The sequence below is a fragment of the Lygodium microphyllum genome, chromosome 14 (assembly GCF_053477565.2).
Source record: "Lygodium microphyllum isolate KBCC chromosome 14, Lygodium_microphyllum_v1.1.10, whole genome shotgun sequence".
Taxonomy (NCBI): Eukaryota; Viridiplantae; Streptophyta; class Polypodiopsida; order Schizaeales; family Lygodiaceae; genus Lygodium; species Lygodium microphyllum.
This window is the reverse complement of record NC_141148.1, coordinates 126,024,638-126,035,801: the sequence shown is the minus strand read 5'-3', so window position 1 is coordinate 126,035,801 and position 11,164 is coordinate 126,024,638.

Sequence of the window (11,164 nt, the reverse complement as noted above, 5' to 3'; positions counted from 1 at the left end):
TAGCAACCTCTGAAAAAACATAGGGCAGCTCCAACTACTTTGGCAAGGTCCTCTCAAGGATGAGGGAGGCCCTGTCAAGGATGAAGCATGCTCTCTCAAGGATGACAGAAAGCACCAAAGATTGTAGCAAGGTGCTTAGAAAGGATGGAGGTTTCCTCTTGTGCAAGTGGTGAACTCTAAATGGACATAGGTGAAGGGATAAGGCAACTTAAAGGGAATAGAGAAAAGCCATGTTCTACTTGTGTCATTGCAACCTTGAAGGGCAAGAGAATGGATCCGTCTAACACCATTGTCAATTTCACAGACTGATCTGTCCACCCACCATTCTCCAAGCAAGGATATGTCCAACACAATCTTCAATTTCAAGGACAGATCCACCCATTGCCAGCATCAAGGAGGGATCAGCCCCAACACCATATTCAATTTCAAGGGCTGATCCATCCAACACCATCCCCCACAAGGGCTTGTATACAAACTCAAAAAAGCCATCTGGCTACACCCATCCCACCTTCCAATTACTACCCATCAGTGCCATGGGACTGGCACTAGGCTAGGAGGGGGTAGTGTTAACCTCAACACAAGAAGAAAGCGAAAAAAGTGGAAAAGCGCAAGTCGGGACCTAAAAGAGGTGACCCTAAAGGAAATTAGACAAATGGAAGAAGTAGGAAGGGAAACGGCCGAAAGCGCAAGGACGGCCTTAAAATCTAAGTCAAAGGCAAAAGCGTATTTTAAAATGCAAGGCGCCCCTAAAATTTTTTATAAAAGAGCACCAGGCTCCCTCTTGTGCAAATTGTAAAGCTAGATGGGCAGTAGGAAGGAAGGTAAGAAGATAAGAGGACAATGGGAAAGAGGGCCTAGGCCACGATCGACTATGTAAAAAAGGGGATAAGGGGATGAACGCCCAAAAGGAATTTAGGGTTTTGTATATAAAGTTGAAAAGTGAATGAAGAGCCCATTCTTTGGTGTGTGGCAAAAGTGGACTCATCTTCTTCTCTTCCTCTCTTCTCTTTGCTTGCTTGTGTGTGCTTGAGAGAGGGAGTGTGAGGAAGTGAGCATGTGAGAGTGAGGGATCTTGGAGGTGAAGCTCTCCATCTTCTTCTCTCTTCTTCTTATCTTCTCTTCTCTTCTCTTGTCTCACATGCGGCTATGGAGGATGGAGTTTGGAGATGGAGGCTTGAGGGTGCTTGAGCTTGCATCACGAATCATAGCTCTTTTTAAGGTTCTAGAGGCAGTGCTACCTCAAGTTGTGGGTCTTGAGCTCCTCTCCTTGAGTAGGTCATCCACTCATATAGCTTCTTCGAAGACCCTAGCTAGCACATCCCTTTGTAAGGTTGAGTTGCACACCAAGGCCTTGTAAAGCTCTTCGCTTCGAATCCCGCTTATGAACACAGTGGAGACCGTTCATTCACTAGGTCGCTCTGTGGCTAGGATTCTCTTAAAGAGACTCCGCGTGTGGGTGACATAGTCTCGAATATCCTCCTTATCCTTTTGACTGACATTCATCAACCTGACGATGAGGTTGTCAAAGTATCTTGCCTCTGAGAATATCTTGATGAAGAGACTCTTGAGGTTATTGAAGTCATTGCGTTCAGACTAGTGTACCACGTCCGTCCTTTGTCTCCTAAGCAAAGTTCGAAAGCTTTTGCATGTTGAGCAAGGACCATGAGACCGTTCAGACTAGTGTACCACGTCCGTCCTTTGTCTCCTAAATAAAGTTCGAAAGATTTTGCATGTTGAGCAAGGACCATGAGACCGTTATCCTCATACACTTGCTCAAACTACTCCACAAAGTTACACGGGTCATTGTCAATCTGATAGTTGTCGAGTTGCTTAACAACCACAGGTATCTTGGTCTGGCTCTTAGAATTCGAGGTGATTCCCAGTCTTGCTAACAATGTAGTTGCTAGGGCTACTCTACTCTACTCCACAACTATGTTGTCCAAGAGTTTCTTCATGAGAAGCTCGCTCAAGGTCAGCTTCTAGTGCTCTCTCCCTCTTAGCATTTGGTCCTGCCCTGTTTCCGTTGGCAAGCGCTAAGACACGTTGGACCTTGCGCATTTCTATATTTAGCCTCAGCTTTTGAGCTCGTTGCTCTTAGTTGTAGGTGGCCATGCTTTGCAACACTTTCCTTACCAACCTTCTCTCCTCCTCTAGATTGGCTATGATGTCCTCGACTAGTCTGCCGTGATGCTCCAATTTGGTTTGCAAGTCATATGAGGTCATCAATTGCTAGGTATTGACTAGGAATTCTCCCAAGTCAAGCTTGTCATTTTCTAGGTTGGTTATGGTTCCTGACATGTTGCTGACTTCTTGACAAACTAGGTCATTAATCAGATTGATCAAATTGGGTAGATTTGTGTCCCTAATTATGCTTGTCGCTATTGCTCTCTAAGTGGCTTGACGATTCAAGTATCTCAGTGTTCAAGGATTGGGATCCTTGGCCACTATTCAATGTTTAGGGGTCCCCTCCTACTAGTGGGTTCGTTCAACTTATCTTATCTTGCATGAATTCCTTGTTATTTAAAGCAATCCTCAATGTTACATTCACTCAGATGCTAGTGGGGTGCTTCTCAATGTGGGTCATGAGAAATTAGGCTTTCAGCTTTTTGGTGTCGTCAAATGTTTAATTGCTGTAGTGTGCGAATCCAATGAAAACAATACAATGCAGCATGCACTTTTCCTGATTCTTTGTGCATTTAATGGCCACTCTAGCTGGTTTGTTCTAGTCTCTACAACATCCTAGAAGTGTGCTCTAAGGGGTAGTAGATTTGGTCAATGAGTCCAAATCTCTATTGGGACATGGGGCTAAGGGTTAGTGTTCCGTAATCATTTTCTGGGCTGTTAGATCATGATTTGTGAGTTTGGTGATACATGAGTTGTTCTACGTATTTGGAGACCTATGGGGGTATCATCTAGATTGGGCTTAGTGTTTCCATGCCCTGGGGTGGATCCAATTTAGCTCGTTCAAGTGACAATGTCCAAGTTGGAGCGCTCGAGTCTAAGACTCCGACGTCCTTGTCCGAGTTGCGGAATTTAAGTGCTTGACTCGGACTGTTTGAGTATCCAAGTTTGAGTGGTCCAATCCGAGTCCATGTGGTTCTAATGAATGGGCACTTAGTCATCTAAGGCCAAATATGTGAGCGTCTGAGTGGACGATTTTGGGATGTTCCCAAATTTGGCCCGACTAGATCCAAAGTCTGAGTTTGAGTCTAGGACTCATACAATTTTTGGTTGTTTAAGTGGACTTGTGACTCACACTGTCCAAGTGGTAGCGAGACCCATATGATTGTGGAATTTGTCAACTGCGGTGGCCAGGGGTCCAAAATGTCAAAAATCCTTGTGAATCTCACATACACCTAGATCAGTATTCCATCTACGATCCTGGGAGAAATCATCCAACATGAAGGCACACTCAAAGCTTACCTACAGGGCTGGAAGGTGTGGTAAAGATTTCCAAGCATGAAATGGTTTCCATCCCTATAGCTCTCTCTCTCTATCAAGCTCTCTCCCTCAACTCAGAAATGACAAATGAGCTCTTGTAATGTGCCCGCTTGTTGGCTATCCAAGCACGTTTTTAGCAGTCCATCGAGAGACGAATCTAAGCGTCGCCACTTGGCACTCCCATGGAATGTTACGAGGTTTGTCACCTAGGGTTTCTCAAGTCCGCCTCACAACGGAACGTTCGCATAGTTGGACCCACTAGGATCGACCTGAAATTTGGGTTCGTAGTGGTTAAGGTCTCTTGACATCATTCTAGCGTCGGTAGTCTTGGACATCCTACTTTTACGCAGAGATACCCAAGCCAAAGCAGATCTATGTCGCACTTGGTTCAAAGAGAATGGGAAATGAGAGGGATGCACTGCTCAACCTCTCTGCCCGTAGTAGGGATTAGTCCTATTTCGGTCCCCTAAAATGGCATGAATCGGGGTTCTAACCTAACAATTTCTAAGGGTTGCTCATTGGTAAAATCTTGTGAGAAGCCTCTCAATTCTCTAGGACCACCCTGTCGTAGGGTCCCACCCACCCATTTCCCTCAATAGGCGTTCTTTAGTTATCTAATTATGTCCTACCACATTTACGTGTGACATTTAAAACCAACTTCCTTAATTAAGCCTTTTAGGGAACAGGGTTCATTTGTGTAATTTATAGCACAGACACGAATACAGAGTAAGCAATCCTTTTGATAAACAAGTTCCTTTTACGCCACAGACGTTGGGGCCACAGCAGTCTTCAACTCCGTTCCGGAGTAGCAAGGGGTGTCTAAAGCTCCACCTAACCCACAAGCGCCCTAAGAGTGAAACATCATTTCCATGGTTGACCTTTTTACCACTCGATCTCGGCCCATGAATTGAACAGTGCCCTTCTCGGGTTAATCCGCGGTGCATTCTTGGAGATGATCCACCCGTGTAAAGAACCTTTTTTTAATTCAATCCTTTAAGAATCAAGCACAAACAAGGCATTCAACCCTAATATCATCTTTCAAAAAACATTCCTTTATTCCCATGGCAACTTGTCATCACAGACCCCTAACATGCATTTACCATCAATTCACAAGAATGTGGAATAATCACCCAAACCACAATCCAACAATCCGTTAATTGTAAAAGCATTTAGGGTGTTGTTCGATCAACCCACAAAACCAATTGCATTTTTCCAAACAATGCAAGAATAGACACCATAACAATTCCATCGCATATTTGCTCTTCCCCTTGGGATCAAAGAGCGATTCTATGCAAAATTTACTTAATACTTGTATGCACAATTCTTAATGTCATTATTTTTATGATTATGCCATTCCTAACCCCTGACTAATCCTTCCTTGTAATTGCTATATCAATGAATAAGCCATATGCAACAAGGTACAATTAACTTCCCTTGATACATGAACTTCACAAACTCCATCTTGTGAATATTTGCGATGAATTTATCCTTTTCAATAACCCATTCTCGTGCGGCATAGTACAAGACCTAATGTATCTCATGCGGGAATCAAAGTAAGCAACTAACAACTTAGAAACGTATTATTTATATCCAGTATCGTAGCTATATTGGGGATGATACCCTTTCCCAAAGCTTTGTTGTTAGTTGTGGGATTGCTATCCGCACATGACACTCTTCGCTTGGGGGCCATCATCCACAAGTAGATTTGAGAGATAAAGAAGGTGGAATAGATTTGAGATGGGAGAGTATAAGAGAAGATGGCTTAATCGAAGACCAAGATAGGGGGAATTTGAGCTAACTCTCTCCCTTGCAGCCTCTCGGGGCAACTCCTCTCTCTCTCTCTCTCTCTCTCTCTCTCATAGCCTCTCGGGGTCTCCTTGTGCTCCCTTGTGCCTCCTAAACTGCTCCCCATACCTCTTATTTATAGTGAATTAGAGAAGAGGGGTTGTGGCTGATAAGAAAAGCTCTTTGTGGAGAGGATATTGGAAAAATCAATGATCTAATGCTCAAATCACAAATCTAATGGTTCCATTGGCTCCGAAAGGGGGGTGACATCCCAAGACTCTTAATTAGAAATCTTTCAAATCGCTCCTTTTTCTCCCTATTCGAAGTGTTGTTTATTGCATGTAAACTGCGATCGCAACGCGCGCAATTTCGCAAATCTCTCTTTTTTGGACTAAATCTCTAAAACTAGCTAAAAAATCACTTACTTTTTTTTACATGACATTTAGTTTTAGAAATTTCCATATCTCTTTAGGATATTTGCAATAATTAATATCTAAAATATGCTAGTTTTGCCCAAAAATCTAATATTTTTGTGCCATCCATACTATATGCATTAACACTAGTGATTAATATGGCTCATAACTCTTGTTCACGTTGTAACTTTTGTGAACGGTGGCTATAGTCTTGCCAATCTGAGAAAAATGTCGGATTACAACTCTCAAATTTTTTTAATATATTTTTAATTAAATAAAAATCGTTAGTTATTAACATTAGTTAGTTTTTGCTTTGGTTAGTCTTTAGTTAGTAATCTTACTAACTTATTAATTGACTAACTAACTTTTGAACTAACCAACTAACTTCTAATTGTGTGAAAATATTACCTCTCTCCCTCCTGTCCTCTTGGCTTCTTAAACCCTTTCTCTCTTACCATGTTACTTTCCTCTTCTCTTTTTTTACTATTCCAATGCCTTGAAGCTCTATTTTCTCTTTCTTTCGTTGTTTTGGGCCTATTGTTACATCAAAAACCCTACTAATTTTTTCTCTATTTTCCTTTTTTTTTGCTTACCTAAATGCATACAAATCACAAGTAACCACTTATACTAATCCAATCTACATAGTTAAATCTAAAAAACCAGAAAAACTTACATGCAAAGGAGATCAAATACCTCTTCAATTCTCTTGCTTCCTACCTATCTGAAGAAGAGGAAAGCTAGTTTTGGCTACACAAAAAAATGAGCTTCTTCATTCAATTTTATCATTTTATACAAAATCCTAACCCTAATCCCCTTTGGGCACCCATCCCTTGTTTACATGCTCAGCCATTTTAGCCTAGGTCCTCTTTTCCTATTCCCTTCCTATTTGCATTGTGCCTCCACCCATGCCTCCCTACATTTACAAATTGCACAGGAGGGAGCCTGGCACTCTTTTACAAGGATTTAGAGTGTACTTTTATATTTAAAATGCATCTTTCCTCTTTTGCACTTGCCTTGAACTTTTAAGATTGCCCTTGCACTTTTGGCATTTTTTCCTCCTATTTCTTCAGTTGGGCCGCCTTTCTGGTTTGCCTTACATCTTTTTAATTTTCTTTTTTCTTTCTTTGCACTGGGGTCAACACTCTATAATACCATTCTAGGGTGGGGTGTATGGGGCAGTCAATTGACACTTAGTATCCCTCTCAGAACATACATGCTCAAAAGCCTTAGAGACACATTCACCGCCATTGTCAAACCATAGGAATTTTAGCCTATACCTAAATTAGTTCTCAACCATGGCAAGATAGCATTGAAATGTAAGCAAAACATTTGATTTCTACTCAATAGAAGTGACCCAAACCTTATGTTGATAATCATCTATGAATATAACAAAACACATCACACTACCTAAGGATTGATAGGGCATGGAGCCACAAACATCTGAATGCAAAAGAGCCAAAGGCTCACTCACATGCATAGAACTAGACTTCTTATGCAACTTATGAGTCTGCTTGCCATATAAACAATGGTCATATGAATCAAAACAAAAATAATCCAAGGGTGGAAGGTACCACAAATGGGTCAATACTTTCACTCCTTTCAAAGACATGTACCTAAGGTGATGATACCATAAAGATACATGTGGAAGATTAGTCACAGCCAAGACATGGTCAATAGACCCAGAAATAAGCAAAGGGTAGAGGCTACCAACCTTGTCACCTCTATAAAAAACAAGATTACATAGGTTGATCTTCCATGAAGAATCACCAAAAGATACATGATACCTATCATCATCCAATTGTCTAGCTGAAAAAAGGCTTTACATCAAAGTCAGGGCATGACATACAACATCACGAAGCACAAAAGGAGCACTAGTACCAAATTGTAACATCATCTATGCTAATGATATCTAGTGCAATGTCATTTTCCAGTCTAACAAAACCTATAACAGTGTGCTAGCTATGAAACCAATGGCGATGTGGGTAATATGGAAAGAAGCCTCTGAATCAAGAAGCCAATACACTGAGCGTAACTAGACAGTGCATCCATTAATTGAGTAGCATCAAGAGATGAAGTAGTAAGAATGTAGTCATCAAAACTATACTCCAAGATATTTATCTCCTCAATATTCACACTGGAATCAGGTATACTCCCAGTGAACTTTGCAATTTTTAATACTTTTTCCTTGCCTTTGTCATTGTGCATTTTATGGCACTGTGGCTAAATGTGACCTTTGTGCCCATAATAATGATATGTCAGAGAGAACTTACAACCACACTCACAACCACAGGACTTATAACCAGATTGCCCACAAGATTGAGACTTGCTCTTGTGGGCTGTGCATCTCTACCACAATTATTATTACCATTTCCACCATTTCTACCTTTAACAATAAGTGCATGAGAAGTGTGGTCTGCATCAATATTCTTTATGTTAACTTTAATCGTAAGTGCATGAGAAGTGTGAGCTGTATCAATATTATTTTTGTTAACTTCTTTAGTAAGTAAAGCACTCTCTACATCATTGCATTTAAAACCACCCTTAGGAAGATTAGCACTCATAGTAGTATGACATGTATTCCGTGATGCTAGTACTGTGACAACAAGAACAAAGACTTTATGTTGTCCTCAAACTTGATATCCTGTGCAATAAGCTAGTTGAAAATAGAGTGGAACTCATTCAAATGAGTAGACATAAGGACACCCTCCTTCGTGAGAATATCCACAAGCTTCTTCAACTAATACAATTGAGATGCAGGTGTCTGCTTATTATTATTACAGTTTCAACCTCTAGCAGTAAGTGCTTGAGAAGTGTAGTCTGCATCAATATTGTTTATGTTAACTTTAACAATAAGTGCATGAGAAGTGTGGGTTGCATCATACTTCTTTTTGTTAACTTTTTTAGTAAGTAAAGTACTCTCTACATCATTGTATTTAAAACCACCCTTAGGAAGATTAGCACTCATAGCAATATGACATGTATTCTATGATGCTAGTACTATGACAATAAGAACAAAGACTTTATATTGTCCTAAAAATTTATGTCCTATGAGGTAAGCTAGTTGAAAATAGGTGGAATTTATTCAAACGAGTAGACATAAGGATGCCTTCCTTCATGTGAATATCCACAAGCTTCTTCAACTAATACAATTGAGATGTAGGACTCTGCTTATTATTGTTATCATTTCTACCATTTCTGCCTTTAACAATAAGTGCATGAGAAGTGTGGTTTTCATCAATATTATTTATGCTAACTTTAACAGTAAGTGCATGAGAAGTGCGGGCTACATCAATATTCTTTTTGTTAACTTCTTTAGTAAGTAAATCATTCTCTATATCATTGCATAAAAAACCACTCTCAGGAAGATAAACACTCATAGTAGTATGACATGTATTCCATGACTCTAGTATAGTGATAGCAAGAATAAAGACTTTATGTTGTCCTCAAACTTGATGTCCTGTGAGATAAGCTAGCTGAAAATATAGTGAAACTCATCCAAATGAGTAGATATAAGGGTGGTCTCGTTCATGTGAATATTCACAAGCTTCTTCAACCAATACAACTGAGATGAGGGACTCTACTTGCCATAAAGATCAAGGATCTTCTTCCATAACTCATATACACCACCCTCAGTAGAGATGATATTGAAATACATATGCTTAGATAAAGGTAGTATGATAGTAGACTTGCATAACTCATCAAGCTCGTCCCAATCATCTCTATTCTAACCTTCTAGCTTTCTAATACAATGACAGCTAGAACAAAGATTTTATGTTGTCCTCAAGCTTGATATCCTATGAGATAAGCTAGCTGAAAATAGAGTGAAACACATTCAAATGAGTACATACAGGGAAGACCTCCTTCATGAGAATATCTACAAGCTTCTTCAACCAATCAATTGAGATGCAAGACTCTACTTGTTATAAAGATCAAGGATCTTCTTCCATAACTCATATACACTACCATGAGATAATATTGAAATACACCTACTTAGACAATGACAATATGATAATAGACTTGCATAACTTATCAAGCTCGTCCCAATCATCTCTATTCCAACCTTCTAGCTTTATGCCCTTGGTTTTTAATGGCCTAACTTGCTTCTTTTGCACCAACGCTTGGCATATTTGTGTCTTCCAATGTTAGAAGTTGTTATCATCAAGCTTTTCAATGTTGAAAATAGCAATATCAGCTTGTGCATGAGAAGTACCTATCATAATGACTATAAAGTCCAAAAGTATGTGCTACTATAATTACACTAAAGCGACCCCAAAATTGAGTCAAAAGCAAGTCCAAATAGAAGGGAATACAAGAATATATGGCTAATCACCAACTACAATCAAAAGAGTGCAAAATAAAAGTATATACTCTCTAAAAGAATGTGAAAAACAATAATTACAACACTGATAAAGTAAATGCAACAATGCACATCAATCCAACTACATGCATATAGACAAAATAGCAAGCTTTCACTGCCAGGAATATTTGGATAGCAACTAGGATATAAAAAATGCAACTAGTAGTGAATAGGAATAGACTACCAGCACCAAAGATTGTCAATAATTCAAAGTTGAAGTAAACCATACATCCCATATGAATATACATCATGCATGTAAAAGACTCCATGAGAATAGTAGAGATCCACCAAATGCACAACGAATGGGTCAATGAGCAATGATGCTCAGTACATAACCAATATCCATGTATACATTATTTGCAAACTATTAACATAGGTAAGTGCTGGTGTCCAAAGAATGTGGAGTCAAATTAGCCCATGAGGGGAAGTAATTACATCAAGTAGCATACATGAGAGCATAGACATAAGTCAAAAGAGTCCCATTGTCTCAAATAGCATACATGAGAGCATAGACATAAGTCAAAAGAGTCCCATTGTCTCAAATAGCCAAGATTTGCATAAAAGAATCAAAGCACATCCACTAAAGCAAATCGAGAATGGTAAATGAGCAAGCCAAGCTTGATGCATATACATCAAAGCATCTAGGAAGCCCAAGTGCATCAAAGATACATTTGGGAGCATGAGTATTCACTAAGTCTTCAGTACCCATAAGTGGAATCATTGAAGTGACTAACCAAAGCTCAAATACATCGAGTGCAGCTCAAATCCAAGCCTCAAAGCATATCATAAGCATATCTAGGCATGTAGATCAATGTAACATCAATGTAGCCAAGTAGCATACTCGAAGCATATGTAGACATAATAGGCATAAAGCTTCCCTAGTAAGATACTCGATGTCGCAGGGTTTATAGTAGCAGTAACAAAACCCTGCAAAGTGTTGAGCTATTCCAACTCAAAACATCCCAAGAAGCTCCTCAATACATTACCATGGCATCCTAGTATCAATGCATGAAGTGTATAAGCATCAAACAGAAAAATATATAGATAATTTTTGGGTGTTACCATATAACCCTTATTTAAGAAGACATACAACATGCATATAAATGTGGAGGTCGATATTAAGGGCCATGAATGTGCAACATTAGGCTATCCACTATGCTTGAGTCTA